Here is a 27,369-nt window from a genome sequence, read left to right as displayed (position 1 = left end):
TCTCACTCCATTATAAACTACTTAGATTCATATTTATCTTAAAATACACATTTGAGGGTCTAACAGATTTTTCTTTACTATTTAAGGGAGAGGAAGAATATGCGTTTACGTATATAGGTGGCACTGCGCATGGTAGTACAAAGCCACTAAACCGTGGTTTCCAAAGAAAATGCAATATATAATACAGTACTACAAATCTAGAATCAAAAGAGTAGACGGATAAAGGTTTCAAGAATACAAATTCGTTTCTCAATCGCTTACTTTGGAGTAGTTTTCGTATTCTTAGCTTCAAACAATGTTATGAACAGCTGTGATAAAAATACAAAAGTCAATTCAGATAACCCTAAATAAATGCTTTTATTAAAGCTCTAATTAGATAATCATTTTACAATCTTTACTTTCCAATTATCACCTATTTAGGTTGCCAGTGACGTTAGTTTATCAGTGACTAAGCCCTTTGTATTGATCAATTGTCAAATATCCGTTCTCACCTTTCCTGATGTTTGTTTTTGTTATCTAAGTCCTGATAACTCCGAGATAGACTCAGTATTGTGATCTGTCGACTCTTCACCTCGAGAAGGCATAGGTCAGTATAGAGCAGAGCACTGGGGAATTCCTAATGCATTCACAGATTATTTTAGCAGTACTTTGTGAATCCACTTAAAGTTCAACTGTTTTGTACTTGAGTTTCATTGAAATAGGTACAAATCTATGTTAATGTTGGCACTTTTAACGTTTAGTAATATTATTTTGTTTTGTTACAGGATTTACATTTTGGAGTGAGAATGTTGAGGTGAGTCCAGTTCCAAAGTTTTATTCTTAAACATTTATAAATAATTTAGTTTTATAAGCATACTAAGGTGTGTAAAGATAATGAATACCTTAGTGTTTAAAAAATAACTGCAACATTTTATTTGGTAGAGTAGAAATCTATAATTGTTCATATATTCATTTTATTACATACTAGCAGAGTACCCGTCCTTCGTGCGGGGTTGGCATATAAGTATAAATTGCTTATTGCAGTTATACTCAAGCTTTGCCTTTGCAATGGGGGGAGAACGCAGTTTGATACAAATTACTTCTTTAAATTTAAATTTACAGTTTACTATAGTATTACATATCTACCATAGCCATCATTTTCAACCAATTCACCTAAACAATAAAGAGAAAAATAAATATAAAAAATTTTCAAAATATCACAAATGGTTCATTAAATTAAAAACATAAACATTACTGTAAAAATCCCTACTTTGACAGTTCTCATTGCGTATCGCAGTTTTTGTTGCTGCTTAGTTAAAATTAGTTGTTTTCATAAATGCAAAAAAAATAATAGTGCTGCATCCTGTTGGTTAATGTTATAACTGTTTAATGCTCTTCATGTCATAGAACCAACTTTTTTAGTTGAAACAGCTGACTAAATTCGTTAAATCCCTTTAAATATGAATACTCATAAGGTAACATGGGGAACTGCAGAGCCACTGGGGTGGAGTCCGAAAGGATTTTTGAGATAAACATATGCCTATATGTTAATCGGGAATGTGAGGTATCATCATGCCAAATTTCATCCCAATCCGTGTAGTAGTTAATGCGTGATTGAGTTTCAAACAAACAAACACACAAACTTTCACATTTATAATATTAGTAAGATCATAGATAAATCTCAAAATTTAACCGAATTCTTTAGATTTACAAAATATTTCAATCATCCAAATGTTTTGTAAACTTAAAACCAATAAAAAACAAATTATAAGTTAAGGTTTTTTTTATTTATTTGAATGGAAACGGCCACATAAGGATATAACAAACAAAAAAACAAGATAAAAGGGCCCTGAAGTTAGCTTGAAAATTTCCAAACAGTGGCAGTGAACCCATGTAAATTTATCCAAAGGTAACTGCAATTATAGGTTTTGTTTGCTTAGAGGCTTTTCAAAAATATACTTTGACATTATCTAGCAATTAGTGAAAATTAAATATATATATATATATATATATATATCCATTTCAATAGTAGTTCAATGTCAGAACTGGAATAGTTTTAAAAATTTCAAGGTAATTATTTCAGTAAAAAAATAGATATTGAAAAAAAAAATCAAGCCAACTTGGGTCGTGCAAAATCTTTTAAAAACCTCTCAAATTCATCAATCACCAAGAACGATTTGTGCAAAGCGAATCTCATCAAGACAAACGAGATTTGGGAAAAATTGATTAGAAGAAAAATGAAACAAATCTTCCAGTGACACATGCAATCCTAAAGTAGTTACAAGGTAACACTGTTCATTAATCAAAAAGAGGGGTAAGGGTTGAAAGGGGGAGGTGAATTTACAAAGAAGCAATAACCCCCTTCCAGGGCTCGCCCGGAGTCTGAAAGAATAACGGAAGTTACCGTAACGACTTTTCGCAACAAAAAACTAAATGAAGTTCTACATCCACACGTGTCAAATATAAAAGGACGCGATCGGAAATTGAAAGAAAATTACTTTCCATACTTTGTTCTGAACGAAGATGTCAACGCCAGTCTACTTGGAAATAACGGTGCTGTACGTTAGGTTCCGGATGAAAATATTGATTAAAGTGTCTTTTATTAGTTAGGGTTATGAATAAATTTATATTTTTTTATAAGATGAAACTAATCTAAATATAATTTTACAGCTAGGGTTAAACAATTTTAAGGAAACTTTCGGGATGATCTTACAAGTAGAAAAATAATTTAAGTTTACCACTAAAACGAATGCTTGTTGTTCTTTTCATTTTTGTATGATCCAAGAATTTTAAAGTCATAAAACTCTGCTTTTTAAAATCCATGTTACTTATTAATTACTGTAGTATATCGATATTTATTTACATGTCTATTGATGGAACTGAATGATTGTTCATAGAAGTTAAAATTCTAAAAGTAAATAAATATTCCGCTACAATTCTTTTACTAACAAATTATAGATTTTTGATGAAACATTTATGAAAATTGTACACATGTTTGGATTAGGTTTCTCAGCATTTTTCTCGCTACATGTGTTTTTAAAGAAATACCTGTGCCCGTTATAATTAGTATATACTTTAAGATATTGATTATATTTTTTTAGTGTTTACATTAAATTTTCATTAACGTTTGTACATTTATGAATTGGTAAGATGGGTTAGGATGGAGTAAAATGATATATGCAACGATGGTTGTCATTGACTAAGAACAGCCATTCCTTTTGTTAGAATTATTTATTAAAAGTTCAATGAACAGAACAGCTGAGTGAATTTAAAGCTAAAAGCTAACTTTTCTCAGCATTGAACTAGTGAACTTATGATTGTCAAGTGAGCACAAACCTCTATACCCAGATATATTATTTTGTTAATCATGGGTCTACGATTACCAACTTCCTTTATCAGAAAATTACATTTCTCGTTAAGAATAACTGTCGTTAGACCAAACCGGACATCAATAAAAAATGTAAATATAATAATGATTCCATAGAATTAACTTGTTGTTTTTACATTAGCTCAGTCCACTTCACCACACAATTACAAACCAAGGAAGCTTTAATGATATCCCGGAAGACACAGAGATTCTACTTTCTCCTCTTTTCTCGCTTCGGATCAAATTCCCTCCAAATCGTACGGCCTGGAGGTCTCTTGGCGCCAATTTTTGAATAATTGACCGCCTCATGATCCATGACCGATATTCGACACTCGCACTGCGCCGGGAGACGAGTTTTATCTAATTGTCACCCTTGTGTGCCATTCGTTATGAAAAATATTGGATTTTTCCCTCAATGCAGTTTTAATCTCATCATACGTTCTTTTTTTGGAAATTATTTTTTGTTGCTTTGTTAAAATATTGCTACTTTTTGTAAGTTCAATCATGGACAAAAAGAAATCAACTATCGTCATCTTTGCTGTGTTTACCATAGGTTCTGGCGCACACCACTGGGAGCGCCGTTTAGTTTGTAGCGCGTACACCATAATTACATGGCACTCCCAGCGGTGTGCGCCAGAACCTTTGGTATCCGCAGCACGGCTGACGGTCTATACTTAATTCTTTTTATCTATGGTTTAATGGTCTCATTAGGTTGTTTTTTTTTACAAAAAATAATGAATTTATTAAAGAAGTATATTTTAAGAATGTGGTATTGATAGGCCTACACATATTGGTATATATCTACAATTGTTACCTTCAAATATAAATGTTGTTGGTTCGAACCCAAACGGAAACAAATCTCGAAGTGTCATAATTGTCCAGTTGATCATTGGGCTAAATAAAATTGAATCACTCACATTAAACAATTGCTACGACAGACCACAGACAAAAGTAATTAAATATAGACTGTCAGCCGTGCTTTTGTTACCATGGGTTCTGGCACACACAGCGTAGTTACGTAGCACGTACGCCGTAACTACATGGCGCTCCCAGCGGTGTGCGCCAGAACCTATGGTAACCGTGGCACAGCTGACGGTCTCTATTTTATTCTTTTTGTCTGTAGACAGACTGAGTGAAGTAGTTTTGTTCGGTTTGTCTCTTCATTGTACAAGTCCTCGTACATATGGTTGTACTCTCTTCCAAGTTATTCTTTTAGGAAATATCCTTATAGGTCAACACAATTTATTTCTTCTTTCTCGATTTGAGGATTCAGAGATATAATTCGTGGTCCTATTCGATCTTCCCGTCCGGTCATTTAAAAAAAATCAATTATTATTGACAGATGGGTCCACTCTTAAGCCATCAAAAATGTATTGCAGTGTATCAGAATCAAATGAACAGCCGATCATTACGACTATAGTCTGTATGGTGAAACCTGTCTACTAACCCTCCTACTTACGAACTGGTCAATAGTTTAAGGCCCGGGCCCAAACAGATCAGGTAGATGGTTATGAGACAGGTTCCATCATACAAACTATAGTACAACGTTCTCAAACTAAAATCAGCACATCTGCAAATTATAGCAAATATTTCTCTCTATTCTTTTTGTACCCTCGCCTACATTGAAAGTAGAAGCAGCGATTGCGCCAATGCCGACCGATACGTAAACAGATTTATAGAACCAGATTCGAACAATGAGCCTAGAATCATCATTGTCATGATGCAAATGCGATCAAAATTAGCATGATTTGATAACGATAAAGACACAGAGGAATCGCCTGCAGTGTTATTAATTGTGCAAATTAATTAACTGCTTTATTAATTCTCATGAAGTAATTAGACAATACCACGATGAATGGTAATGCTATTCTTTACTTATGGTAATTCAACCCGTCCCGGGGCCATCGTTTGCTTATCTTGTACTTGCATTGTTCTAGAAGCGTTATTGCGTGCAATTCGTCAGGTAATTGCAATCTTCATTGTTTTTGTAATTGAATTGCAATACGCACGGCAATTAAGGTTGGTTTAGTGTTTTGCGGTGCAAAGCTCGAGTGCATGAAATTAAACCGTGCCGAGGCGGCGAAGAGAACTTTCAATTTCTTTTAGAGAAAAAGTTTGACTTTTTTGAAACTGTTATAGTACTATTTACTAGCTGATATTTTACTATGTACAGTATTGCAAAAGTTAGTGACTTCCACCATGAGTCATCCAAACAAGAGTTAATTTTTCTTCTCCCCTACTATTAGAAATTCCATCCCCAAGTTAAAGTTGTGAGCAGTTTTTAAAATTAAAATCTTCCTAGTTAATTTGAGCCTCCGACAGATTGTGTTGATCTAAATTACTGATTTGTGTCAAATACGCGATCTTTTTTACCAACTCAAACTAATGACTTATTGTGAGCTATAGCAACTGTTATGGCTCATCAACTACGTCAACACCAAAAATAAGGTTGAAAATAGAATTTTATTCACCAGCGCATTCTGTAAATGGCTCACACAACTATTTTATTTTTTTAGTAAAAATGTGGCAACAGCTGGTTCATATAGATAGTCTACTTCAGTGTCTAAATCCATGTTCGTATATCCTACTGTAAATCCATCTCACTTAACCAGAAAAATTCCGAAAAAATAACGTGAAAAATCAGCTGATTACCTCTACACCAGCTGATTATAATTTATTCTAGGTATAAAAATAACTATTTCAACCCAACAACCAATGAGAAGAAGCAATTTTGCTCCGAAGTGTCGTAAACAATTAAAATCACACCTTGCGAAATTTCCTTTGAAATTTACTTTGGGAACGTTAAAGCTACACACAATGTCATTTATCTAGTTTCTCAGTCGCCATTTTCTAATCCTCCCCAAATCCGCCGTCTACATTGTCGCGTTTATTTGTGTCTGCGGTTTTGTCGGCCAATAAGAAAGGCTGGTTATCCCCCGGCCTCGCTAGGCGGCACGTTCTTGTTTTTAACTTCTTTACTAACGTCTTCTACTTAAGCTGTAAGAATTTACGAGAAACAGTCGCCTGAGCCCTCGCATTTGTTTTTATTATACATTCCATACTTATTATTTATGTGCCTCTTTGAGGCTATTTTCGTCCCGGAGTTTCGTGGGAGGTTGTATTTCCACGCTGGATTCGACGGTATTTGGCAAGAATCGGAAGAACTTCCGCTAGTCAAAGTGGATTCGCACAACGTTTAATGTTAAATGGATGTCGTGGGTTAAAAATACAAATGTTTGTTGTGGGATGTGCGTCAGTATGCTCGTAGTAGCTGGTGAAATTTTGAATAAGGTATGGAGACAGATTGTTTTGGAATGAAAGGATAGTAAAGAAATTGGACTAAAATTTTGATAACCGTTACCCAATATAATAAACCAATATAGATTACTTCACATGTTGTATTAATTAAATAGACATTTAGGCTACACATTGAGTATAACATATGTGAATTCACTACTGCACCTACAGTTTTCACATCATAAATATCGTATCGATGTACTCTTATTATTCTAAAATGGATAATACGGTAGTTTATTATTTACTGTACAAATTATGGTATTTTTGGTGAAATACTAAAATATTGTAAGCTAAATGATGAAATATGAATAAAATGTCTACAATAATAAGTTTTTGACAATAGTAATTTCCGTTTGTACTCGAATAGTATGGCAACATTTTTACTACATTCTTTTCCAAGCTCAACAAATACATACAGAACTTAATTCAAACTTCAAGTTTGTTTTTCATTGCTGTGTTGCGTGATCTATATTTACAATATAGTAAAATGCATACCACTTAATTATATTGAACTAAACATTATTTGGTCGCCATTCAATAATATTTAAAAAATTAATAAAAGATTATTATATCTAGTTTGTAAACTGAAAAATCTTATAAGAATCTTTCATTTACAAAAACTATATTAAACCTTGTCACAAATAATTTAATCTGAAATAAAATAACTTCCAACTCCAAAACTTTGAATTTCCTTATAATATTTCAAGCAAAACTCCCCATCTCACAAAGAACATTCAGTTAATTAATTAACGTAAACAAAGTCGAGGTGAAGAAAATCAGAGCATTAAATATGAAGCTTTCAACTCGAATTCAGCAAAGGTTATGCAGATGTTATGCAAATGTGAACTTTCAACCCCGAACTTACAATGGTAATTGTACGGTAATTAATTACAGTAATTGTTTAGGTAATTGTTTCTCTGTAAACTACCCCTAATTACCCTCCCTTTTCTCACCCCTCTTTCTGTATCTCGACTCAGATTAGCAGTTTCTTGTTCACTTTTTTCTTCACCCTTTTCCCACCCTTTGCTCCAGAATAGACCTGAGTGATTGTATGGTCCCTTTAGCCGCTTCCTGTCTCGGCATCGCTCGTTAATCCTATTCTCTAAAAAAGTGTCCCGTGTCGTTTTATCCAAAAACAACCCGACAATCCTTTTGTGCTGGGGATCAAATTCTTAAGAGTTTTTTTTAGATTCCTTAAAGTTTTTTGAGCTTTGTCATTTGCTATGAAAGTTTTAGGGTAATTGAATATTCCTTTTTTGTTTATTTGCAAGTTTTTGTCGTTTATTTTACATGTCCTTCTATTGGTTTTGAAATTACTAAAGCGTAAATTAACTAAATAATTCTGTTCAAAAAATTGCAACCTGTGCAAGTGTTTCAAGTCAGTTAAGCTTAAAGTGTGTGTTAAATTCTGCTAATATTCCCGTTTCATTTTTAAGTTAGATTTTTCGAATAGTGCGTTTTCGTTTTTTTTTTATGTCAGAGGATAGTCATACATAGGTATAATCACATAGACGTAGATATTTTTCAGTAAATAAAATGTTTTCAAAACAGTAAAACAATACATACTAAACGTAGCTAATATTACAATTTATTTTCATCTTGTCTAAATGGATGATAAAACTATAGAAAGTATGGTAAATAATGATATACAACAGACCAGTTTTAGACCGCAGAATATGAAGTTCCATATTGTATGAGTCACATCTGGTGTTTGACCACTGGACACATAACACTGCTCTACCGGGTAGCTAGGGACACATAACTGCCTTGTTCCTTCTCGTTAAATAGGGAATGGTCTTGCACATGCATAACGTTTTCTACACATTGGAAACCATAATTTTCTTAAGTTATATTTGAGTAAGTCAACATAGGGGTTATAATGTGTTTATTAATTTCGCGAGTAAATTCGTGCTAAAATATTAAATATATTGTATTAACAATATTTAAATAATTAAATATTTATTAAATAGTAAATATTTGTATTCTAATAGTTTTAATCGAAAACTGTAAATATCAAAATTTAACTTTCGTTCGATTTTTTGTTTGTAATATGTAGGAGTTTATAAATACGTACAAATGATATCTTACAGTTTTTGTATGTTTTATTTTATTTTCAGTACAAAAATTTTAATATTTATCCGTCATGGTAAAGGCCGTCAGACAGAAACATTGAAAAAATAATAGAACGCTTTCATTTGTTAAAACTGGGTTTGAATGTGGTTTTAAGCGGTAAAAGTAAGTTTTTCTCCATTAATGACCCCTAAACATACTTAACAGTTTCTTTCCATACCCATTTTGTAGGTTTTAAACACAAAAAATGTAATATATTGAGGCGCTGATGTAATGGTTATCTAATGGTTTCAAAAAATTAATAAAAATAAAAATTATTTTTGATTTTTTCACGTTATTCATATGGAGAATAAGTAACCTTTTGTAGTTAACTTGCTTATTGGTATATTTTGATAAAATTGAGCATATGTCTTCATTTCATTATAATATACGTGGAACCTCGATAACCAGACCCTCAATGAAAAGTCAACCTTGATAACAAGTATTATTTAATAATCCTAATGAGAGTCTTGTTATCGAGGTTCTACATTGCCATTTTACTAAAAACACTCTTTATTACCTTCCCTGTAGCAGCAAACCTAACTACTCACAAAACTTATTTTTATAAATAGTGAATACATCTGACAAATTTAAGGGAACATTTTAATGAAAATTTAATCAGCCAAATACAATCTGCTCAGTCTGCAGGTATGCTGTGGTGGGGAAGACACACAGACACAGGTTGTTTATCCAGCTACTGTGGGGTGAAAGTTGTACACCGTTACAACAAAGCTCTAATACATGCATCAGTCTGTGGGCGCTCGCCCTACTTGCCGCGCATTAATTGATATGTTATTACATGTTGCTAATCGCTCTATGTAAATGGGCGCTGCCTGTTGCGCCTTGGGCGCTGGATGCTGCGATCGCCGTGATCTGCCCAATCATAACGGTATTAGATGTACGACGCTGATACGGTGACGAAGGAAGAGGTGAAATTGTTGAGAAATAGTTGAAAAGAAAGATATTTTGCAATGTGGATGAATAGACTGTTTAATTTCATTTTGCTGATGTTCTAACAAATATCATTTAGCAACTGTTTTACTGATTATGACTTGATGTCATAAATTATTGGTGGTCATAAATTATTGGACACATTTTATGATTACATAAACCAATAACCAAGCAACTTAGAAACTTGGAAATTGTTTTATTGAATGGCAAATTTAAAATAGTTTTATACAGTAACTGCAAAACAATAATTACATGAATGTCAATAGTTATAAAAAGTGGTTATAAAAAATGTGCAAAAATCACTGAAACAGTTTGTGTAAGTTTTTTTCTTTAATGACTCGTGTTGTGGCATATACAGCATGGCATAGTTAGCATGGCAAAACCAACAATGGACCTTTCTACACCAGCTGTGTATGATATTTGGTGAAAAACCTCAAACTGACTTAAAAGTAACAAATTTACTAGGGTTCAATAAAAAGCAAAGTTTTTGGTTTAATGAAAGTAAATCTGCAATAACAGTTCGAAGAAGGTTTTGTTTAGAGTAGAGCCGTAATTCTCCGTGTAAAAATTTTATAAAATGGTGGTACAGTCAGTACGAATGACTGGGAAGTGTCCAACATATAGTCTAAAGGGTCCTCATCTCAAAAGAACATAACTTGCAATAACAGTTGAGGTGATCTTGATTGTGTTTTTATAACTACTTTTCATAATTGTTGACATTTTTATAATTAATTTTTTGTAGTTACTGTATAAAACTGTTTTAAATTTGCTATTTAATGAACCAATTTCCAAGTTTATATGTTGCTTGGTTTTTTATTTATGTCATCTTAAAATGTGTACAATAATTTATGAGCACCCTGTACTGTTAGTTTTTTTAACAACAAATTCTGTACCTGTAGTTTTTTGTTTATTTATTTCCATCCCTAAAATAAAACTTACAAAAGAAAACAATTTACAAGATGGCGAAGTGTTTGCACAAGATTCTTAAAATATGCATTCACTATTATTCTATAGGGTAGTCCATATATAAATCCCAAAGTACCCATATACTTTTGAGAAAACTATAAGTCACACCCCCATAAACCAAATACTTAAAATGTTCGTCATGACGAGAAACCTTGCGCAAAACTATCCATTATTTCATCAATTGCCCTTTAAGGTAATTCTTTTCTAAAGGGAACTTTCGATATACCTAATGTTAAAAATACCTCAGCTGTACTTATTTGTTCGTTATTCTTTTAATTTATTACCTTATTAAAATGTGATTATTTGTTTGTGAAGTCAAACGGGGTAATGCCCGTGGGTAACAGCTAGTTAACATAATTGATTATTAACATTAACTATCTTCCAGTTATAAAATAAACGTACATATTTATGCTTTTATTGGTATTTAAATTAAATAATAAACTTTTAGACAGTTATTTCAATCTTTTTCATTTGATTGGTCTTAACCAATTCATACAATTTTCCCTTTTGTGTTTTATATGCTATAAGAGTGAAATCGTGCTAGCTAAATTGTTTTAGTCCAAATTAATTAGGAACGAACTATAGGAATGGATTCAATGATATTTTGAATTCAGTATCATTTAATTTCCAATGATATTCGTAATTCTAACAGTGTAAGTTTGGATTTGAATTTCGCCAACAACTTTTATCTATTATGATTCCTCACCCTGTTTTGGAACCCTCTTTAAGCTATTTATTCCAGTTATTATACAAATGTTGACGTGATAAAAGATAGCTTGATATTTTAGACGATAACTGAATCTATATTAAGGACCCTTACACAGAAAGGCTATACGATAATTTCAATACATTTATTCAATAACATTATCCAATATTTTATACATTCTTTAACATGTTACACCATGTATTCTTACCCCTAAGACACTAATATTTTTGAAGCAAACACATTCTATATCAGTTACTTGGAACAGTTTATGCACAATTATTTACATACGGTGACTAAACAATTTGAGACAAGCGTACATAAACTGTTCCAAACCCAAATGCGAGCGTCCCATTGGTTGGCACAACTTAGGCCACGCCCTCCACCAAACTGCGGCCAAGTACCATTATCCGCTTGACAACTGTAGGTTTGTTGTTTATTTCTACCATGTCCACTTTTCTCTATTATTATACGACCTTCCTGTGTTGTGCGTCAGAAACCCGCCATTTGCTTTTGGGTGAATTTCGGAATCTTGTGGGGGTTTTAATTTTGAGGAGCACTTAGGGTGTTTTTGTGGCTGAAAATGTGCCAAAGTTTCAACAGAAATTCATAGATCAGACTCGTAGATAGACTGTATATATACAGGTCATTATGTGCTTTAAAATTTCAAAATTGCAATTTAAAAAGTCATATAACGTCATATCACCATTTGATAAAACTTGTGGCAATCGATTCATTTACAATAGTTACGGTATATAATTTATATAAAGTTTTATGAAACAATGATTGATAACTGTATCATAATCTTTGAAAGATCGTCGATATAACAATTAAATAACTTAATATGCAGTATAATGTTTGAAAGAACATCGTTTTCTCGAGTTTGAATGCTATAAACTATGGTTTAAATAACTTTTACTACCGTAAAGTTTCTTGCAACCCTTTTAACGTTAAAAGTATACAAATATAAATGTCAATAATGGTAATATTTCTAAAATTATACTAACATAATAGAGTGGTTCTTATTATCACGCTAAGTAATTATGCACGAAAAAACTGCAAAGACTCGAAATATAATCTCACTTTCATATATGAAACATTTTGAATACTTATGTTTTACATGTTATTCATACATAAGTTTATGTTTCATAAGGCTTTATTTTGTGTTATTATGTAAACAAATATCATAATGTATTGATCATACATTACTCCAGTCGAACGCTCATTTACTTTCGTAAACATTTTTATATATCCCTGTGAATATAAATATGTAAATTTGTTGATCGAAGACAAATCATTACTTTTATCCGATGAATTCATCAGTGTTCATTCGGTTTAGTCAAAAATCGATTAATCGACGCCACACCTGAGCAGATCAGCTGTGCGATAAGTTTCCCACTTTATGATTACACGTGGAATCTATAATTACTGCAGCATTTTGGCACCACATAAAAACTCAGGATGGCGAACAGCTGATTTCTTAACTTGTTTAGAGCTTTCAACAGGCTATATATTATAATGAGATTTATGTAAGACATTGTAACAGTTGTATATGTCTACAATATGTAGGCCTACCAGCTTTTTACTATGCAGACCAACATTATTGGTATTTTTCATATCTTTTTCAAGTTAAAATTAATTCATTAACATTTAGTGTTAGATTGTTTCACAAACAATAGAAATATAAAAAAATGCACACTAGATTAAATAAATGTCCTTATGTGATTTTGAGTTTCTAATTAATATTATACGAAACAATTACAATGTTACTTTTGAGCCAAAGTTAACAGCATGCAAAACAACAATTTTACAACTAATAGCATAAAGTCAATTTAGGATGGGACTTAAAACCCCCACATTGAGGTCTTCGGAGCTACTTAGATTTCAACAACTTACGACTTTGAAAACCTACCAATATTTTAGTCTCATTTGTCTGTCATACTTTTGAATCCACTGTTAAGTAATTTACCCCCGTTGCAGACCTGCAGACTAAGCGATTCCCATTTGCCTCATTGGATTTCCTTTCAAATATTTCTTGAAATAATTTCAGATTTTTTACATTTGGTCTCACGAGTACCTAGTGTATTTTTATTAAAATGTTAGTAGTTTCATTTAAAATATTTTTTTTTTAGTTTTGTCAAAATATATCTATAAACAAGCAAGTTAAATCACTTAACTCTTTATCTATAAGATTTTTAATTAACGTTATTTTAAATTTTCTTCGTTATTAATAACTGTATCCAAACACTTCAAGTCTCTAAATTATTTGTTTTTTTAACCTCTACTAAATGGTATAGAAAGAAATTTGGATATTAAATGTTCTGAGAAAAAATAGAAAATACCAACTTTTACCCCATAAAAGCTCAAGACTACAAAAACTACAAAAACATTTCACGAAATACTAACATTTTCAAACGCTGATATAGAGGTAGAATTAAAGTGGTTTGCAGGAGAATATATTGTGCGCTTCTGCGGAGTTATCGAAGCCACCGTCCACCAATACGGACATAAACTATGGCATGCAAGTTTAAAGCGGAGGCTAACTTATAGCACAGTGTTCCAGGGATTGGGAGGGATCGGACCAATAAGAGTTTCATTTCTTTAGAGTGCACAGTGTGTCAGTGCGTTCAATGGAGGATGGACTTGGGGAGGGATAGAGGTGCATTTGAACTTTACTTTAAAAAACAAATTTTGAATTTTTGTTTGTTTTTGAAAATTAAAAAAAAATTTGCAAAAACAATGTTAAGGGATTTAGATTATAATTAGAAAAGTTAGTGACGAGCTAAGGAATTATTTATATAATTATTTTTACGGTGAATGTTAAGATTAATAGTTGAACACAATCAGAACATTAAATTTGACTCATTACTTAAATTTAAAAATAAATAATGATTTAATGTGACAAAGATTGTTAAGGTAGAAACAAAGTAACAACGGAAACAACAACTATAGTGATGATAATTTTTAGTAGGGACCGTTCTAAAAAAAAAAATAGTGATATTAGCTTACACACTTTAAGACAACCTTAATAAATTATAAATTCAAAAAATAAAAAAAATAATGTGATTCCACTTGCACAATTATCATCAGTCTAAAGAGTCTAACATTTAAGATTTTACCATAATGTGATCATATTTATTGGGTTATACGATTTTGATATTTTATTGAAATATTAAGTTATATATTAAGAGAATAATTAATTGCATCTAGCAAACTAATTAGAAATTATAGAGCTATAAGATTTCTAATGTAAATATAAGTTTGTAAAGTATTTAAAATGTTACATGGGTATTGATATTAAATAGTTTGGGATATTTTTTATTTACGATGTTTAAATTCTTTTATAACATTTATTACAATGGTTTATAAATACTTACGATATCAAATATTTCTTTAAACATGGCATATGTCATATATTTCTTCGATCATAAATTATATCCTTTCTAATAAATTAACAAATTATTTTTCTCAAGGAAAATCACAGTCTAACAAAGTGTACAATTTATAAGTGTTATTTGACGTATCTTTTATTTACTTTCCGTAATTTATATTAAAATATCATACAGAATTTTTTGATATTAAAAAATTAATTTTCTTCATAAAACAGTTTTATCCAAAGTTAATGTTTTAATTCAACCATTAGTTTCTGGTTGACATTCCGACTAGTTAGTTTCGATAGTTACTAAAATAAAGTTCCCAAAATAATTTTCCCTATATTTTTTTACACTTTAAAGGTGTACCAAAGTCCTTCCCCCGGCGAACAGCCTATAGGCCATGTTTTATGTCCCGATGTATAGCCAGCCACTAAGGGTCTTTACTGAAAATTTATCTCCGATCTTCAGTGTTTTCTTCCGTCCATGTTATACTTTTCCCAGCAAAGGGGAGTGGAGATCTCGTATCCATGGGGCTTTATGTATTATTAATTCCCATAACATAAAGTTTCGTTTGATCGCTGCAAGTTTACTACCAATACTGTGATGGTCCAGTGGAGTGGTTATTTAATTTTTAAAGGGCTTCATGTTTTGTGTTGTGTATTTTTTGGTAAAGAAATACATTTCGTGAGTAAACGTCATTTCCTTGCAGTAAATTCGCTGTTACAATGCTACATCTAATGTTTAAAGGCAGTTGAATATTTTGATTACTATTTTCTTTTATTTAACAAATTGTTATCTATTACTACAATACAATATTAGAAAAATAGTTTTGTTGTAAAAAAAAAAAAACAAAGCATGACTTGTGAAATTTATATCATCAATCTAATTCAAATATTTTTCACGATACTAGTTAAGAAACAAGATATTGAAATACAAAGTGATAACAACTCTAGATATCTAAATATGTTTTAATTACCATTTGTAAATGTTGTAATACTTTGATCTAATCAATAACAATTTCATTGCTAGCCTAGCATTTTAAAACTGTTGATTTGAAAATTTATATACAAAATTATGTGTGTTAAGTTGTTGGTAAAAGTTTGTTCAAAACAGATATTTGTTTACGAAAACATCATTCATATATTAGTAATCTAAGTACTAAGTACTATCACCACATAAGATTAAAAATCCTTGTAGTCGAATTTGGGCGAATTATTGGCAACTTTTAAAAACATTGGAGCGTTGATTATAGCTATTTATTGCTTTAAGTCATAAGTCATTTATTCAGCCAAATCAACCAAATACAATTAGTGTTAGCTATGTCAAAAGTGTTGGCTATGTCAAAAACTTTGTTACTAACTTTGGAAATCTTTAAACCAAATACGTATATCCATCCAAAAGTACAAAAATACGTTAAATAACACTTGTAATTATACATTTCACTTATACTGTTTACTCAAAAGACGGTAAATATATACAGGGTGTCCCGGAACTCTCTACCAATATTTTAGGGCATTGATCCTGGGTAAGAAACGTGCCTAAATATCATATTTAAATTGTCCGGAAGTCCTTAGTTACTCACACAGCCGCCATTTTGTTTTTTCAGTTATTAATTTTTTTCTAAAGAATGGTTAAACATACGAAATGGAAACTTTGCACAAACATTTATGCCAACTAGACAAAGCTACAAAAAAATTATGAAAATTTTTCAAATTCATAAAACAAAATGGCGGTCATTTAAAATTTTCTTTCTTAAATAACTCAAAAGCCATTGATTTTAGAAAAATTTTAAATGACCGCCATTTTGTTTTATGAATTTGAAAAATCGTGACAATTTTTTGGTAGCTTTGTCTAGTTGTCATAAATGTTTGTGCAAAGTTTCCATTTCGTATGTTTAACCATTCTTTAGAAAAAAATTAATAAGTGAAAAAAACAAAATGGCGGCTGTGTGAGTAACTAAGGACTTCCGGACAGTTTAAATATGATATTTAGTTATGTTTCTTACCCATGAGCAATGCCATAAAATATTGGTAGATAGTTCCGGGACACCCTGTATAAAAGATGGCAAGTGGTGATCGATTTTGATTGGACACTCCAATCGTTCAGATCCAATAGACGAATGATGAAGAAGCTATTTATCTAAACTATTGCCTGTCCTTAGGTATAGCAGCCGAAAAGAAGCCCACATTATAAATGGTCAACCTGGCGTTAAGAGAAAAATATTTAATCACCACCAACGTCTTTTAGTCTCAATAATTGGGATATTGAAAACACAACAAATATTCTTCATATTTACAGTACATCAAAGTCCACCTGTCGTGTCTAAAATCCATATGATGATTTGGTTTTAGTGTCTACATCACTGTTAATATAGTACCATAGACAAGAAGAATTATAGACTGTCAGCCGTGCTGCGGTTACCATGGTTACCATAGGTTCTGGCGCACACCGCTTGGAGCGCCGTGTTACGTAGGCCGTACGCCGTAACTACATGGTGCTCCCAGTGGTGTGCGCCAGAACCTATAGTGACCATGGTAGCCACAGCACAGCTGACAGTCTATATTTAATTCTTTTTGTCTATGGTAGGACGTCGTCAAGGTACGACCAGGTTATGTGACGTCAGCTGTTCACTGACGGCCAACGTTGACATGTCAGCTGACCGAGAGCCTCAGTCTTCTGTGACGTCAGCTGTTCACTGACAGCCAACGTTGACATGTCAGCTGACCGAGAGCCTCAGTCTTCTGTGACGTCAGCTGTTCACGGACAGCCAACGTTGACACGTCAGCTGACCGAGAGCCTCAGTCTTCTGTGACGTCAGCTGTTCACTGACGGCCAACGTTGACACGTCAGCTGACCGAGAGCCTCAGTCTTCTGTGACGTCAGCTGTTCACGGACAGCCAACGTTGACACGTCAGCTGACCGAGAGCCTCAGTCTTCTGTGACGTCAGCTGTTCACTGACGGCCAACGTTGACACGTCAGCTGACCGAGAGTCTCAGCCTTCTGTGACAAGTCGTGCTGGCGATATCTGATCACTTCACAATGGATATGCTAAAACAGAGGCGCAGAGCTCGTGGGAAACTAGAACTGAACTTCGTCTGGGTCCTCGGTGGCCGGGACAAATAGAGGACAGAGAACATATAAGGAATGGGGAGTAGAGGACAGAGAATAAAGGGAAAAGGACAGAAGATATAGGAGTTAAGGAGTTGATTATAGGACATAAAACTAATCTTGACTGAAGGACATATAAGACAGGGGATTATTAGAGGATAGAGAACAGATACTTAAGGACTGTAACTCAGAGAACCCATGTAAGGACATCATGGGACGAATGAAGTACAGAGGAAAAATAGGAAGGGTAAAAATAGAGGACTGATAACAAATATTTGACAGTTTGAGGATAGAGGTTGAACTTTGCACAGAAAAAAGGGAGGAAAGAAATTGGGGATATGTCCAGAAAATTATAAAGTAAAATAGATTAGAGTTAAAGAGGAGTTTTTTTTAGGAAGGGACAGAAAAAAATAATATGAATCCAGGACAAACTGAAGTCAAAGAGTACATACAAGATACATTAGCTGTTGCCCACGGGCTTCGCCCCTTATTACTTCATAAGTATTAATAATACCATTGATTGCTTAAATTAAGCTGATATAAACAAAACAGAATACAGAAATACAAACAAATAATCACACCTGATTTTAATAATGTAATAAATAGGCAAGAAAATATAATAAGAATAGCAAACAAATAAGAAAAAGCTGAGGTATTTTTAACATTGGGTATATGGAAAGTTCCTTTTATAAAGGAATTACGACCTTAAAGGGCAATTTATGAAATAGTGGATAGTTTTGCGCAAGGTTTCTCGTCGTGCCGAACACCTTAAGTATATGGTTTATGGGGGTGTGACTTTTAGTTTTCTCAAAAAATCATGGGTAGTTTGGGATTTATGTATGGATAGTATGGATTAGGGTAAAAGTGCATTAATGCATTATAAGCAAATCTAAAAGTTAAAATAGCTTACTGAGCTTAACAATTGTGAAATCTCTTGATATACGATTTTGTTCATGTATAGTTCAATGATAAGTAAACTGATATAAATTGATTCTCCAATCGAGTAATTTCATAGTACATAATAACTATTCATTAAGTCTTAGTTTCACGAAGCATGATTACTTTAAAAAACAAATTATGATTAAAATACTCAAGCCATATTTAAACATCAAACACAAGAAACAAGCGTACTACAAATTATATAAACTCAAACTTTATAAAGACTCTCTATTATCCCTCAAAAGAAACAGCTAATTTGATTACATTCTCAAACAGCAGACGCAGAAACCTTTCAACAGTGTCTCGCTCATTTAGAATATTATATCGGTAATAAAGAGATTTCCATACAAAGCAAGCCCCTGATTAAAGACTGGCTTTATCCCAAGATCAAGAGGGAGACTTTAGCAATCACGGAATTGACGATCCAGAGCATTAATTACATAAAAGCCTTATCCTGAATGGCCAGAGTGCGGTCTGCAGAAACTCCTGTAGAACCATAACGTGATCAAAGTGATAAATCTTATTGTGTTTGACCTTTTGACCCTTCGTTTCATCCGGAAAATATCATTTCACCTTTTCGATTTCTTGGGTTTGACTCTGGATGAGACGTTCGATTATTTTTATTGAAGTAGGAGAGGTCTGAGAAGTAATGGAGCATGGACATAATGGAATGTAGTTTACAGTTATCAGTAATACAAATTTTTAGACCAATGTAATAAAATAAGAAAAAATATTGGAAATTTTAACAACTTTTCTTAGGTACTAATACATTTTCTAGCAACTTTTTTTTTTGGGGGGGGGGGGGATCTGATAGAGCAAAAGAACACATACAATAATTTCAAAGATGAATATGTTAAAAATTACAAGATTGTTTATATTATGTGTTCCCTTCGCTAAAACACTGGAACATGTTCAATCATAATTCTATTTAACTACTGTTAGGTGTGTAGCCTAGACCTCGTATGACAAGTTCTTTAAAAAAATTATTTTTAAGAATGTTACATAAAATTACTCATACAGAAAGTATGTGTTGATAAGATTCAAGGGAGCCAGTGAAACTCTTTTTGTGCGCTGTCTTACAATACAATCAAGAAGTTTAACCTTAAAATAACCATATGTAAATATAAAACTTATGCCTGTTGAGTCTTGATATTTAGCAATTGCCGCTTTGTAGAGCTGGTTGACGTTTCGAATGAACTGCATCTTCAGAATAAGCTATATTTTTACTATGTTGAACGCCAATTTAACTACATGGTCATCTCCTGAAAAAGAAGAATCGCAAGTTTTGTTTTTGCCAAGGAAGCCTGTCTTCCATTTTATACTATCTGACTTCATCACTCTTAAACATTTCCGCAATCCAATTAACTAACTCTTTAATTCATCTCAAAATGTCTAAACGTCCCTTTCCGCCATTCCCGTCTAAAAGTCAAGCCGTAGATTCCACAGATATACAGGTAGCTGTCGAGAGCTGAATAAAATGTCGGCTTTTCATTAGCGAGGACTCCTGATATTTACAAACAGGTGGGAATACAGAGGTCGAGGAATTTGCCGGTTATTGTAACGGAGAAAGATCGAGCTCACAATTAGATGGGGAATGTGGAGAAATTTAATACTGAGTGGTAAAAATGTCAGAGAATTAAATCCGGCACTATCTCAACATGTGTGTGTGTGTGTGTGTGTGTGTGTGTGTGTGTGTGTGTGTGTGTGTGTGTGTGTGTGTGTGTGTGTGTGTGTGTGTGTGTGTGTGTTTGTGTTTGTGACAGTGAGAATCTCACGATCCAGTTGTTCGGCTCGAGAAAGGATCTCTCGCCACTTGACCTTCTCTCCGCCTCCAGATTCTGTTCTGATTGAAGTAGCTACTCGCCTTTGCATGTTTACAAGTTTGCACGAGTGTGTGTGAGTGTCAGAATGCGTGTAGGCGAGTCGAGTCCACTCACCCGAGATGCACTGCAGTTGCATGACGACGATTGTGGAGGGTGTGAGGAAAGTTTGTAGAAGACATGAGAAGTTGAAAGATCGTGCGTGTAACTTGGTGATTTGGAGATTTCGTGATGACTAACTGGTTATGAGTGATGGTTTGAGACTTGTAAATTTGTTAAATTTCACTACGGATTTAGAAATGCACATGGTAATGTATGTAACGTAAAATTTGCCAAAATGAAAAGATCCAATTTTTAACTTTGTTCAATAAAATTTTCATATAATACGAACAAGGCTAACTAGGGAGTAATAACTAAAAAAAAATTATCACTGTTGCATGTCATGCGCTGGAGTTTATAAAATTACAAATTATTTCGGATGTAATCATGATATTTTATTGATCAATCAAATTTATTAAACAATTTTGTATCCATAGTGTAGTATAGAGCATAAAGGATTCAATTATCAATGTTGATACTACACCATCAATGATTTTGGCAAATTCCTTCCGAATACTTAAAACCTTCTTTCCAGATTCCAGCTGATGAGTTGTAGGCCGTTGGACGATTCTCCGCATTTTCCCGCTGTAAATCAGATTCGGCTTTCATTGTTATCGAACCGCCGAGGCACAATGGAAGTGAGGCCGCGGAACCGGTCAGCGATTATCATCAGTTAATTGTCGGCATTAGACAATAGCGGTCTTTGTCGCACCTGCAGCACCGTGTATAGAAACTTGCGGGGAAAGCGAGCCCGCGGGGACGAGACTATTAGACGGCGCATGTCCGTCATTACGGCTACCTGAACACAATCGCCCACGTATCCGGCCCGAAGGACCAAACTTTAGATCCGGCCCGAAGGACCAAATTTTGCATAAATATACGTAACCGGCCCGCCAACCTCTCATTTCAGGTCGTTAGTAGTTGTAGATATTTTATGATTGTTTTCGAGACTGAAATGCAGAAGCACAGTAATAAAGATTGTTTTGTAAGAGATTTTAGAGACAATGTAATTTAAAAAGTAGTTTAAATATTTGTTGCGAAGCAATGTTTTAGATTTTTCCTATTAATAAGGTTTCTGATCAGTTTGAATATATTTAGCAGCATGATTTGATTACAACACTTTTTTAAACAAAAGGCTTCTGATGTCTATATGCAAATAAAATTCAGTTTCCTACAGAACGTTTGTAATACTTTTATACTTTTTTAATACTTTTTCAATGAAACGGCGACAATACAAATTAGGCCTTTTAAGCCAAGTATGAATGGAGATGAGTGTAGGATGAGTGGCGTGATCTTGTAGTCTTGTTAGTGACTAAGCCCATACAGCTAATGGCAACTAAGGGACCTACAGTTTATAGTGGAATCCGAACCACATTTTTACCTTGGTATTAACGAATTGGTCTAATTACCAGGATAGTACTGCGGATAGTCATAGTACTCACTATGACGCTAATCCACACCAGGGAGTATCGTATCCACAGTGCATGCCTATAAATATCCACAATTCGTGACCTCCTAGTAGCTGGATTACAGGACGTCACCGTCCCAGTCCTTTGGTACAGCATCCCTAAAAGAGTAATTTTTAGTTCACAAGTATTATCGATCAACGTAAAAATCAATTTAACATTATTGTAAGAAAACATTACCCCATCAATCATGGTAATTACCAAATACAATAACAATCTTTCAGAAACTACTCCCATCTCTGATTACTCCTGTAATCCTCTGAATCTCCCCACACTCCCGAATTCCGAAAGCGCCCTTATCTGATCCTACCCGGCAAACTTTGCCAAAGGTTATAATAGCGGCCTCAGCAACTTGTCGATCACTCTATCAAGACGCTGCACATTAATTATTCCGGCGTTATAGTAACCGCTTCAAAGCCCCCTTTTATTCCCTCTGACCCTGTCATCCAATATAGCATTATCCGCTAAACTGGCTCGTGCTTTACTACCGGCCTGTAATCCTGTTATAAGTTTATGCTTTGCCTCGTCAACCGCTATGACAAACTGCATATGTAAATAACTGGATTAAATAAGAATTCTTGAAGTTTATGACAATAATGAAGACCATGAGAGGAGGAAGTTTTAAAATGTTAGGGATTAAATACGCTGACGTAGTATGTGTGGTATTGAGATTATTAAATATTGGGTGTTAAATTATTGGGATTATATATTTAGATGGGTTGTTTCTTTCGCCATCTTCCCAAATAAATGACAGCTGGATCCAGTTTCAAACCTAAACGCTACTGACTTTTCACAGGATCGAATTGGAGACCTTATTGCTAGACGAAATACCGCATAATCTTTAGCTACTCACCTGTTATATTCTTTTGTTCTTCGGTACTAAAGAACGTTTTTTTGTCTTTGACACTTTTCATGTTTGATTCACTGTATGTAGCCGTCACATCTAGCTGCGTAGCTGAAACCAAAATGGTAAAGAAAGATGAATTTAAAAGCAATAAAACAAACGTTACAAAAACCAACTGATATGGTGACTACCAGATTTTTTATTTTTTACTAGGTGTCCCAAATAGTTTGTCCGCTATTTTGTCATACAAATTTGGACTGAAAAGTTTCTGACAGCTTAAGAATGAGGGGTTTATAACTATTATAAATTTATTCGGTATTTACAGTTTTTACAGAAATAAACATGAGAATTATTTTGTAAAAAAATCTTAACATCATGCTTGGCGAATAAAATAAAATTTTTTCTTGTGACGGCCAGGAAAACGGAAAGGGGCGGTTCAATACTCCCCATCCCCCTTATAAAGTATAACTATGCACAAAACGAAAACCTACCAAATTAAAAACAAATGTCAGTTATATTTAGAGTATCCCGGTATTCACCCGACAAAAATTCATAGACCAAAACTCTAAACGCCTCATCCCAATCAATAATTCCACCTTAAATAATCAACTACATAAAAAACAACGTAGCATTATATCCTAACGAGATCATTACACACACTTGAATTTTCAAAGAAATTAGAAACTGCAATAAATCATGAGTTAACTGCGACGATAGGGCGTGTCGGCGCTCGTGCGTGAAAGGCAACGAGACCCGTGTACGGTCGACACGGCACGCAGACATGGGACGTGGCATTTCGCGTGCCTCGGACATCCATGGGTCATCCGCGACATCTGGTGCGAGGGGCGGTCAGGAGTCTGGAGAGTGTGCAAGGCTGAAACGCCATCAAGTTTAGGCAATGGTGCTAACTTTATCATGTTAGTGTCTTAGGTGGCATTTTGAGTGAATGAGTTTCAAATGCTTTCAGAGCTGTTCTAAAATGTTCTGTACATGACAGGGATTGAACCCGGTTCCTCTAATACCAAAGTCTAAAACGCTAATAAATAAGTGAGGAATCACACACGATCTTTCTGAAATAACAACAAAAACAAAGTATGATGAGTGTATAACCATAGACAAAATGAATTAAATATTATATTCAGCCGTGCTGTGCTTAGCATGGTTACACTAGGTTCTGGCGCACACCGCTGGGAGCGCCTTGTAATGCGAAGGCCGTAACTACATGGCGCGCCCAGCGATGTGCGCCAGAACCTATGGTAACCACAGCACAGCTGACTGGTCTATATTTGATTTTTTTTTTGCCTATGGTATGACCAATGCTGAAGAGGTTAGAATCCTAGAACAGCCTCAGTAGAGTCATCGGATTGAATGATCGTGATAATGTAACTTCTTAATGTCTGGTCTTTTCCAGTTAAGACATTGTATATTTGTCTTGAATATTTGTAAAAAACGATTGGTGTTGATCGTTTTGTCGAGTTATTACAGTGCTCTCCTAGTAATCAAAAGGACGGCGGTTCGATCCTGAGAAAAGATAGTAGCTTTTTGGTGGTTCGAAACTGGACCCAGATGTTTTTGATCATTGGGCTTCCAATACAATGGTGGTGACTAATAAAACAGCTGATCTTAGTCAGTAACAAAGCTACACAGATCACACTTCATTCTACACTCATGCTTCACTCATATTTGGGTTAAAATACGCACCTAGGTGGCGTCTCAATTGGTAATAAAGAAAAAAACAGTAGTTTAGTTATGGGGATGTGTTTTCTAAGAAATAGTCAGACACTGTCATATTGTACAGTGGGAAAATAAATTGCATCAAATACCTGTTTATTACTCTGTCTGGTGGGCTGATCTAGTGTTTTAAAACGCGAGAATAGTTTGGTATTCTCGAGATTAAATGCCTCCAAAAATAAAGGGATTTTAAATACTTAGGGTAATAGCGCAATTCTTAATCCAAAAAGGTGATATATATATATTATTTTAAGCCGTGTGTAGCCTTGTTACTGACTAAGATCAGCTGTTTCATTAGTCACCACCATTTTATTGAAAGCCCAATGCTCAACGACATCTGGGTTCAGTTTCGAATCATCAAAAAATTACACACTTTTCCCATGATTGAAGCGGTAACCTTCTAATTACCAGGTGAGCACTAACCACTGAGCTACCCAGCAATAGCTCCATGACGAACGGTGTGTATAAATAATTATTTTCTTGTACAGCCGGAGTCGCCTCCATTGACAAGCCCCTTGCACATGTATATGTCATAGGCGCAAACACTACATGGTCATCTTGTACCCGCTACGTCAAGTTTATGATTTATTTATCGTCGGCGTCCTTTAAGTCTCGCAGTGCAAGAAAACACGGTTCGTCCGCTGTGAGTGAACTCTTAAAGTGGAACTTGGCTGTTCCTGGAGAATTAATTTGCTAGTGATGAATTTTTCTCTAGTAAAAATATCTGATATCGTATGTAAATTTTTTTCAAACCTGAAAGAGTTGTGAAAAAAGAAGAATATCCATGTGAAATTGAATACGTGTATTTCTTTCCCCATATGTATATTTTTCATCTTACAATCCATGAAGATACTTGATAAAATTTTGAGAAAGTTGATTTCTCGATTGTTATTGTGTAGGAGGCTCTATACAAAATACTGTGCGAGTATAATGTTCCTATAACACTTAAAACATTTTTTTCATTGTTATTCTCAACCAACCAAAACACTCAAATGAACATAAAATGTGAAGATTAGTGTCAAAAGAGTAAAAAGATTTGATCAATTTTTTGGTAAAACTAGTCGCAAAATTCTATCAATGGAATTGCGATAAGCATGTATTTTAACTATTCTAAATTGTGCTAATCTCCAGATACAGTGCGAACTTCGGTCCCTGGTTCAAATCCCGTCAAATAATCAATGGATTTTTTCTAAGTGATAATGCAGCAACCCTTAGGTCTAGCCTGAAGTAATGTGGCTAGTAATGTGGCTAAGGCAAGTATATGGAAATACCTGATTAAGTCAATCAACAGATATCATAAGTATTTTTTGTTAACTAATTAATGTAATCTTCAGGCTGACCATCATGATGATTTCAGTAACTCTACTCCTTTCAATGCACTTACACTTCAACAAATACCCAAAAAAGTAGCAATCGGTATTTATATTACACTTTCAACAGTTTTTAGGCTACTCCGCACAGCATAAATGAACTCCCCCGACAAAACTCATGTGCAATGAAACATCCAGACCACTCCGCCCACTTTAGTTTTGAAACCATCTTCAGCAAAGTGAAAGCGACAATAAAAGATGTTCCAAACATTTGTCTCTTAAAGTGGATAGCGTTGTAAACTCCAGTTATGCTCGGCAAGCCTTTCATCAGACTATGAAGCTATGAAACAAGGGGGAGATATGACAGATGCTTCTGCTCCTACTACTTTTGACACCCTTGTCTCTCGCTATTAGCAACCATAGTCAATTTGGCGTTAGTCTCCCACTTGATACATTGGGAGTTTAAATTGGGAGTCTTCATCAGTCTATATCAAGGTTGAAACTCATTTTGTTTTTGGGGGTACCTCAGGGATGCAGGCTGGGGCCGTTTTTCTTTTAGTTGTTTATTGATGTAAATTGTATCTAAAATATGGGGGTTTGCCTAGATTCCTAAACTACAAGAGTTGGGGTAACCTCAGGGATGCAGGCTGGGCCGCTTCTCTTTTAGTTGTTTATTGATGTAAATTGTATCTCAAATATAGGGTTTCCTAGTTTCCTAAGCTACTAGAGTTGGGCTACCTAAGGGATGCAGGTTGGGGCCGCTTTTCTATTAGTTGTTTATTGATGTACATTGTATCTAAAATATGGGGTTTTCCTATCGTCCTAAACTACTAAAGTTGGGGGTACCTCAGGGATGCAGGCTGGGGCCATTTTTCTTTTAGTTGTTTATTGATGTAAATTGTATCTATAATATGGGGTTTTCCTAGCTTCCTAAACTACTAGAGTTGGGGTAACCTCAGGGATGCAGGCTGGGCCGCTTCTCTTTTAGTTGTTTATTGATGTAAATTGTATCTCAAATATAGGGTTTCCTAGTTTCCTAAGCTACTAGAGTTGGGCTACCTCAGGGATGCAGGCTGGGGCCATTTTTCTTTTAGTTGTTTATTGATGTAAATTGTATCTATAATATGGGGTTTTCCTATCGTCCTAAACTATTAAAGTTGGGGGTACCTCAGGGATGCAGGCTGGGGTCGTTTTTCTTTTAGTTGTATATTGATGTAAATTGTATCTAAAATATGGGGTTTTCCTATCTTCCTAAACTACTAGAGTTGGGGGTACCTCAGGGATGCAGGCTGGGGCCGCTTCTCT

The 27,369-nt window shown here is 34.2% G+C and overlaps 1 protein-coding gene across 1 annotated transcript in view; it reads left to right on the top strand.

The window, feature by feature from the left end:
- Nucleotides 1–769: 769 nt before the first annotated feature.
- Nucleotides 770–27,369, top strand: part of LOC128986194 (transcription factor Sox-13-like) — a 181,574-nt gene continuing 154,974 nt past the window's right edge. Inside the window, exon 1 of the mRNA XM_054406399.1 lies at nucleotides 770–793. The gene's annotated coding sequence lies outside the window, so the exon portion shown is untranslated. The remainder of the gene's footprint in view (nucleotides 794–27,369) is intronic.

The sequence above is a fragment of the Macrosteles quadrilineatus genome, unplaced genomic scaffold (assembly GCF_028750875.1).
Source record: "Macrosteles quadrilineatus isolate MER2022 unplaced genomic scaffold, UCM_ALF_1.0 Scaffold_2__2_contigs__length_208266976, whole genome shotgun sequence".
Lineage (NCBI taxonomy): Eukaryota > Metazoa > Arthropoda > Insecta > Hemiptera > Cicadellidae > Macrosteles > Macrosteles quadrilineatus.
This window is presented reverse-complemented; position numbering and strand designations above follow the sequence as displayed.